Here is an 8,738-nt window from a genome sequence, read left to right on the forward strand (position 1 = left end):
ACGGGGAGTGGAAATCAGAACGCAGGCGTGCTTAAAGGTCAAAACGGGCGTTTTAAGGGTGTGCATAATTATTACTGGAGCGTCATTGACCACGTCATTTGGTTGTTTTATAGCCAGAACTGCTCGCAATATTGTGGTAGCAAACCCCAGCCACAAGAATAGCGAGCAGTTCATACGCTGTTCGATGTACTCGATTAATCTAATAAATAGCAGCCATGACGTATGATGCGAGCGGCCAGGGGGCGTCTTTTTCAAAATGACAACCGCAAGTTTTGTTCGCTCGTTCAGACATAGAGGCGTCAACAGACCGCAAAGAGCGAACGGTTCATTTGAATAGCCACCCCTTTTTGTTGAATGAACGACCGCAAATAGCGACCGGCTCTGAAACAGGCCCTAAGGTAGCACAAATAGCAGGACCACAATGGTGGAAGTGTCCAGTCAGGCCATGCTTTTTTAGAAGCTGGTGCAATTAGTAGAATATTGTAAGTAGAATCCATAAGTAATGCCAGTTAAATACAACAAGCTGTGTAAGGTGTAAAAAACTGACTGCTAATACAATGCAGAATAGTCATGTACAACACTGATTTCGAGACAGTTGACAGTAGAATAATTAGGTCACATTGCTGTGGTCAGTGTAGGCTGCATAAAACCTAAACAGTCCAAATGTCTTCGAAGATGACAGACAAGAAAAAAAACAATAGCTAGCAAACATCAAGGTGAATGGCGCGAAGGATAGTCCAAAATGAGTAGGGTCAGTTACATGTGGGATAATGGGAAATGGCAAACAAGCCAGCTCATGGACGCCAACACTGGTGATAAATGTGTACTATTGCTGGCCTTCTAAACCCACCTTGGTCCAGTGCAAATAATTCAGTTAACCCAGCCATAGCAGCATAATGAATGTATTGAATTTGTCACACCTGGAATTGCCTGCAGGCAAGCAATGCATTACTAATGGACTTGAAAAATGGTATAGTTTAGGCCATGGGGTTGGCAAAGTTTGGCACTATGGCCAGTATTCAATTTGAGGTGAAAAGTCCAGACTTTTCACCTGCTGGATTTTTTTTCCTGTTTTCCAGGCGGAAAAGTATCTTGCGCGTGCCCGCTATTCCCCGTATTCAATTCCAAAGTAGGCGAAATGGGGAACAGGCGAAACTTGGATCGGCGAAAAAATACAGGAATTTTCAGGAAATAATTGTAGGACCCCCTAAAGATGTCCAGACCTTGGGGATCACTATGGGTACCCCCGTTTTTGCCTGCAGAAGAAAGTCTGCTTTTTAAATAGATGCGGCAGGTGGTTATTTTTCCCGACATTGAAGAAGTGATACAGAAGAGCACTTAGTTGTTTTTTTTTCGTTTTTAAAAGTGGTACCTTCAAATTTGGGGTACATGAAACTGTAGGTAAGCATATTTTTAAGTCCCTAAAGGTAATTTTTAAATTCTTCAAAAATACAGCTGCCGCTATTCTGCGTAATGAAAAAAACACCTGCCACATACTTGGGGACCCCACCAGAATTCATTTAGTTAGTTTGGCATTTTGTTTCCCTATTTATTTATTTTTTCACCCCAAAATTTTGACGTTTTTTTTGCGGTGTCCCGAATATTTTTAAACTTTTTTTGACGCAGTTTACCTTAAGGGGACTGTATTAAGGCTGCACGAGGGTTCCCGCAATGTTGCACCCCAAAACCGCAATTCTGCACTTTTTTTGCCTGCTATTCATAGGCGCAACTTTTTCGCCTATAACATTGCATTGACTTTCCGCCTAAGCGAAAAGTCTTCCAAATGGAATACGGAGGAAACTCAAATCAGGCGAAAATTACGTCATCGGCAAGAAAGTATCGCGGATCTGGCCTTTTCGCCTCAAATTGAATACGGGCCTATAGCTGCTGTGGAACTACACATCCCAGCACACCCTGCCAAAGTTTTGCAGTTAGGCCATATGCAAACTTGTAAGGCATGCTGGGATATGTAGTTGCACAGCAACTGGATTGCCACACGTTGCCTATCCCTGTATTTGGCTATATTTATCTTTCATGTGGGTGTCTGGCACAATTCCTGACCAGCAGAAGCTCTGTTGATGCCATATAACTTTCATATTCTTCATCCTTAAGATCTTTTGCGGGCTATATACGTGCCTGTAAGCTGCAATGGAGTGTCTGACAAAGTACACGAGTGGTCCAATAAGTAAGGTAACAAGACCTCTCGCATGTGTAATGTTCTCTATTTCATTTTAATTATCCGCCAGGCCAGAGCAGGTAGACCACTGCGTCCCCTCCCGGCCATTAGCCTCAAATCAGCATCCTGTACCAACATCAGGTGTAAGATGGCGTGGCTGGCGGCAACATGGTCAAACATTGAGGTGCGTAGTGTGATTCGATTTCTGCACCTAAAGGGCACATTAGCAGCTGAAATTCATTGCCAACATGTCGAGGTGTACGGTGATAACGTCATGTCACGGAAACAGGTTTGGTGCACTGCCTTTGATAATGGCAGGCCAACCGCACACGTGAGTTGTTACGGCGCTACCATTGGGAGGTACTGGACCATCCTCCCTACAGCCCTGACCTGGCACCGAGTGGTTTCAATCTCTTTAGACCATTGAAGAAGCACCTGGTTGGAAAGCTATTCGTGACCGACAGTGAAGTTCAGCAGCCATTATGTTCTGGCTTCAGGCACTTGACTTCTGTGTGGGATAGATGATTTGGTGTACCGTTGGAACAAATGCTTAGACAAGTATGGGGAATATGTGGAAAAATAATCTGTTCTAAGGCCATACTATTGATTATACGTATATGTACAAGTTGAATAACATTATGCAATGAGAGCTCTTGTTACATTACTTATACCCCTTTTACGCAAAACCCCTGACTTTAACCTGGTTTGGGCCCAGGACACTGAGCCCGGTTTGAAGCCAGCAGTTTTTGTATTTACCCCCGTTCAACATGGGTGACGACCCGGGCCATTCCCCTTTACACCGTATGTGGGCCTTCCATCAGGCAGCAGCGGACACTTGGAGATGATGTTATCTCCAAGTGACACTGAGCCGGCCAATCGGAGCCTTTAAGCCCCAAAGCAGTAAGTAAGATCTATTTGTTGATGAAAACACACTGATACTTAAAAGAATATGCATGTAACCATAGGGATCATTGTGCCTTATTACCAATGCAGGGAAATTATGAAAATGATCCCATTTGAATGTACTGTATATAATATCTCTATCTATCTATCTATCTATCTATCTATCTATCTATCTATCTATCTATCTATCTATCTATTTATTTATTTGGGGTAAGGAGCAATGAGGGAGATTGCTTCTATTTCAGAACTGTGTAACTGCACATTCCCAGTAATATTGCCTATGGTCCTGATTCAGAGATGTATGCTAAGGACCTCATTCAGAGCCGCTCGCAAAATGCGAGCGCCTCGCCCTGAATGAGTGCGGCCGCTTCTTCTTTAAAATCCGGCCTCCTGGCCGCTCGCTAAGCTGTGGGTGACCACCCACAGCTTTAGCGAGTGGCCAGGTGATAGTCGCGATGGACGAGACCATCGCGACGAGACCCTTGGGGTTGGGTCTTGTCTCCCGCAAGCCCCAGGTAGCTTCCTGCTCTAACAGACTGATGTCAGTAGGGCCACCTACAAACGGTAGGCATTCCTTCAGGAATGCCTCCGTTTGTCCGGCCACCCCCCCCCCCCCCTGCCTACAAACCTGGGCGTGCTGTCGACATCGACAGCTGCTCCTTTGCAGCGAGCCCCGGAGCGAGTGACTTTGTCACTTGCTCCAGGGCTAGCGCACGCGCACTACGGCCGCTGCGCGTGCGCAGGGCCTCACCATCGACCCGCTTGCGAGCGGGTCTGAATGAGGTCCTCAGACCGCTGCTGCTGTGTCTGCGTACTCAGTGGCTGTGCGAAAATAAGCAAATGTCGCAGCCAACGCGATTGGTATTGAGACACCCACTGGTGGCATCGCAAACCCAAGTGTGTACAGACGCAGCATCGGTTGCAGATCCTTTAATGATCGCCCTCCTGAGTAACCCCATGTTCTCGCAGAACGGCCGTGGTGTGTACTGAGATGCCAGGGCCGTTTTTTATTGTGTACAGGATCGCAGACGCAAGCTGATTTTTTTCCAGCCACAAATAGATAATAGCAATGCAAAGAGACACATTATACAGTATAATGAGGAAAGGCAAAATAACATGCATGGGAAAGACTAATGACAATAATGGACATAGTATACACAGTATATATAATGTGGAGGAATATAACATATACAGAGTGTATACATGGGGTATATATAAGCAGACAGATGACAGTAATGAACACATTATACAGTATATAATTATATATATTTTTATTTTTTGGGGGGGATTTACATATGTTCGTGGCGTGGTCTTGTTGCTCTGGTTACCAAGGTACACAGCAGCCCAATACAGGCTCCGCCCCCTCACACATGGCTCTGTCACATGACTCTGACGTCGCCTCGATCAGAGCTTCTGAATTCCAGCATCGATTGGTGAGAAATCCTGACACCCACAGAGCACCCGATCCCCCGATCCCTGTCCCCTATATACAATATATGTGTCAGAGACCCCGATCCCTGTCCCCTATATACAGCATATGTGTCATAGACCCCGATCCCTGCCCCCTATATACAGTATATGTGTCAGAGACCCCGATCCCTGTCCCCTATATACAGTATATGTGTCAGAGACCCCGTTCCCGTCCCCTATATACAGTATATGTGTGTCACATGTCCCGATCACTTCCCCCTATATACAGTATATGTGTCAGAGACCCCGTTCCCGTCCCCTATATACAGTATATGTGTGTCACATGTCCCGATCACTTCCCCCTATATACAATATATGTGTCAGACCCCGTTCCCGTCCCCTATATACAGTATATGTGTCACAGACCCAGATCCCTGTCCCCTATATACAGCATATGTGTCACAGACCCCGATCCCTGTCCCCTATATACAGCATATGTGTCATAGACCCCGATCCCTGCCCCCTATATACAGTATATGTGTCAGAGACCCCGATCCCTGTCCCCTATATACAGTATATGTGTCAGAGACCCCGATCCCTGTCCCCTATATACAGCATATGTGTCAGAGACCCCGTTCCCGTCCCCTATATACAGTATATGTGTGTCACATGTCCCGATCACTTCCCCCTATATACCGTATATGTGTCACAGATGCCGATCCCTTCCCTTATATACAATGTAGCTGCTAAGCTGTCATAGACCCCCGAACCTCTATATACTGTATATGTGCCAGAGACCCCAATCCTCATTCCCTATATACATTATATGTGTCACAGTTCCTGATCCCTTCCCTATATACAGCATATCTGTCAGAAATCCAAGTCCCTTCCCCTGTATACAGAATATATGTCAGATACACCTATCCCTGTCCCCTATATACAGTATATGTTCAAATATCTAAATCTCCATCTCCTACGTACAGTATATCTGTCAGAGATCCAGATCCCATCCTCTGTGTACAGCATGTGTCACAGATAACGATTCCTTCCCCTATATACAGAATATGTCAGAGACACCAATTCCGTCCCCTATATATAGTTTACCTGTCAGAGACCCCAAACTGTCTCCTATATACAATATGAGTCATAGATCCTGATCCATTCACCTATATACAGTATATATGTCATAGACCCCAAATCCCTTCCCCATATACAGTTTTTGTGTCAGAGTCCCTGATCTCCATCCCCTATATACAGTGTATGTGTTACGAGATCCCAATCCCCTCTCCCTATATGCAATATTTCTGCCAGAGACCCAGATCCAGTCCTCTATATAAAATATGTTTCGCAGATAATGATCCCTTCCCCTATATAAAATATATGTCACATTAATGATCCCTTCTCCTATAAACAGTATATCTGTCAGAGACACCGATCCCATCCCCTGTATACAGTATATGTGTCAGAGACCCGCATCCCTGTCCCTTGTATACAGTATTTGTCTTAGAGCACTGGATTCCGTCCCCTATATACACTATATGTATCAGAAACCCCTATCCCTATAAACAGTATATCTGTCAGAGACACCGATCCCATCCCCTGTATACAGTATATGTGTCAGAGACCCGCATCCCTGTCCCTTGTATACAGTATTTGTCTTAGAGCACTGGATTCCGTCCCCTATATACACTATATGTATCAGAAACCCCTATCCCATCCCCTATATACAGTATGTGTCAGAGATCCCCATCTCCTATATACAGTATGTGTCAGAGATCCCGATCCCCGTCCCCTATTTACAGTATATGTGAGTCAGAGCACCAGATCCCAAACCCCTGTATACAATTTATGTGTGTCAGATCCCGATCCCTTCCCCTTTATACAGTATATATTTGTTAGAGACCCTGGTCTTGTCCCCTGTATACAATATATGGGGTAAATCCTATTCCAGGTGAAGGGTATGCGTCATATATGTGTCAGAGACCCTGTCCCTTGTATACAGTATTTGTTTCAGAGCACCCAATCATGTCCCTTATATATAGTATATTTGTCACAGATCCCGATCCCTTCCCCTATATACAGTACACTGTATTTGTCAGTCCCAGGTTCCGTCCCCTATATACAGTTATATCTGTCAAAGACCCTAAACCCCTATATACAGTATATGTTTTACAAATTCCGATTTGTCAGAGAACCCAAACCTGTCCCCCATATACAGTATATGTGGCAGATATTCCTATCTCCTATATACAGAATATGTGTCAGATATCCTGATTCCCGAGCCCCTGTATACAGTATACATGCCTCAGATCTTGATCCCGTCCCCTATATACAGTATATGTGTCAGAAACCCCGATCCTTATCCCTTGTATACAGCATTTGTCCCAGAGCACCCGGTCCCATCCTCTATATACAGTACATGTGTCACAGACCCTGATCTCTGTCCCCTATATACAGTATATGTGTTAGAGACCCCAATCCCTGTCCCTTGTATACAGAATATTTGTCTAAGCACCAAATCACGTCCCCTATATACAGTATGTGTCAGAGACCCCATGTCATATTCCTTGTATACAGTATTTGTGTCAGAGAACCTGATCCTCGCCACCTATGTGCAGCATATATGTCAGAGACACTGATCCCGTCACCTATGTGCAGCATATATGTCAGAGACACTGATCCCGTCACCTATGTGTAGCATATATGTCAGAGACACTGATCCCGTCACCTATGTCCAGCATATATGTCAGAGACACTGATCCCGTCCCCTATGTGCAGCATATATGTCAGAGACACTGATCCCGTCCCCTATGTGCAGCATATATGTCAGAGACGCTGATCCCGTCACCTATGTGCAGCATATATGTCAGAGACGCTGATCCCGTCACCTATGTGCAGCATATATGTCAGAGACACTGATCCTCGCCACAGATGTGCAGCATATATGTCAGAGACACTGATCCCATCCCCTATGTGCAGCATATATGTCAGACACTCTGATCCCGTCCCCTATGTGCAGCATATATGTCAGAGACGCTGATCCCGTCACCTATGTGCAGCATATATGTCAGAGACACTGATTCCATCACCTATGTGCAGCATATATGTCAGAGACACTGATTCTCGCCACCTATGTGCAGCATATATGTCAGAGACACTGATCCCGTCCCCTATGTGCAGCATATATGTCAGAGACGCTGATCCCGTCACCTATGTGCAGCATATATGTCAGAGACGCTGATCCCGTCACCTATGTGCAGCATATATGTCAGAGACGCTGATCCTCGCCACAGATGTGCAGCATATATGTCAGAGACACTGATCCCGTCCCCTGTGTGCAGCATATATGTCAGAGACACTGTTCCCGTCACCTATGTGCAGCATATATGTCAGAGACACTGATCCCGTCCCCTAAGTGCAGCATATATGTCAGAGACGCTGATCCCGTCACCTATGTGCAGCATATATGTCAGAGACGCTGATCCCGTCACCTATGTGCAGCATATATGTCAGAGACACTGATCCTCGCCACAGATGTGCAGCATATATGTCAGAGACACTGATCCCATCCCCTATGTGCAGCATATATGTCAGAGACACTGATCCCATCCCCTATGTGCAGCATATATGTCAGAGACACTGATCCTCGCCACAGATGTGCAGCATATATGTCAGAGACACTGATCCCATCCCCTATGTGCAGCATATATGTCAGAGACTCTGATCCCGTCACCTGTGTGCAGTTTATATGTCAGAGACACTGATCCCGTCCCCTATGTGCAGCATATATGTCAGAGACACTGATCCCCTGCCCTATGTGCAGCATATATGTCAGAGACACTGATCCCGTCCCCTATGTGCAGCATATATGTCAGAGACGCTGATCCCGTCACCTATGTGCAGCATATATGTCAGAGACACTGATTCCATCACCTATGTGCAGCATATATGTCAGAGACACTGATTCTCGCCACCTATGTGCAGCATATATGTCAGAGACACTGATCCCGTCCCCTGTGTGCAGCATATATGTCAGAGACACTGTTCCCGTCGCCTATGTGCAGCATATATGTCAGAGACACTGATCCCGTCCCCTATGTGCAGCATATATGTCAGAGACGCTGATCCCGTCACCTATGTGCAGCATATATGTCAGAGACGCTGATCCCGTCACCTATGTGCAGCATATATGTCAGAGACACTGATCCTCGCCACAGATGTGCAGCATATATGTCAGAGACACTGATCC

This window comes from Taudactylus pleione, unplaced genomic scaffold (genome assembly GCF_031769625.1).
Source record: "Taudactylus pleione unplaced genomic scaffold, aTauple2 ptg000522l, whole genome shotgun sequence".
NCBI classification, from domain to species: domain Eukaryota; kingdom Metazoa; phylum Chordata; class Amphibia; order Anura; family Myobatrachidae; genus Taudactylus; species Taudactylus pleione.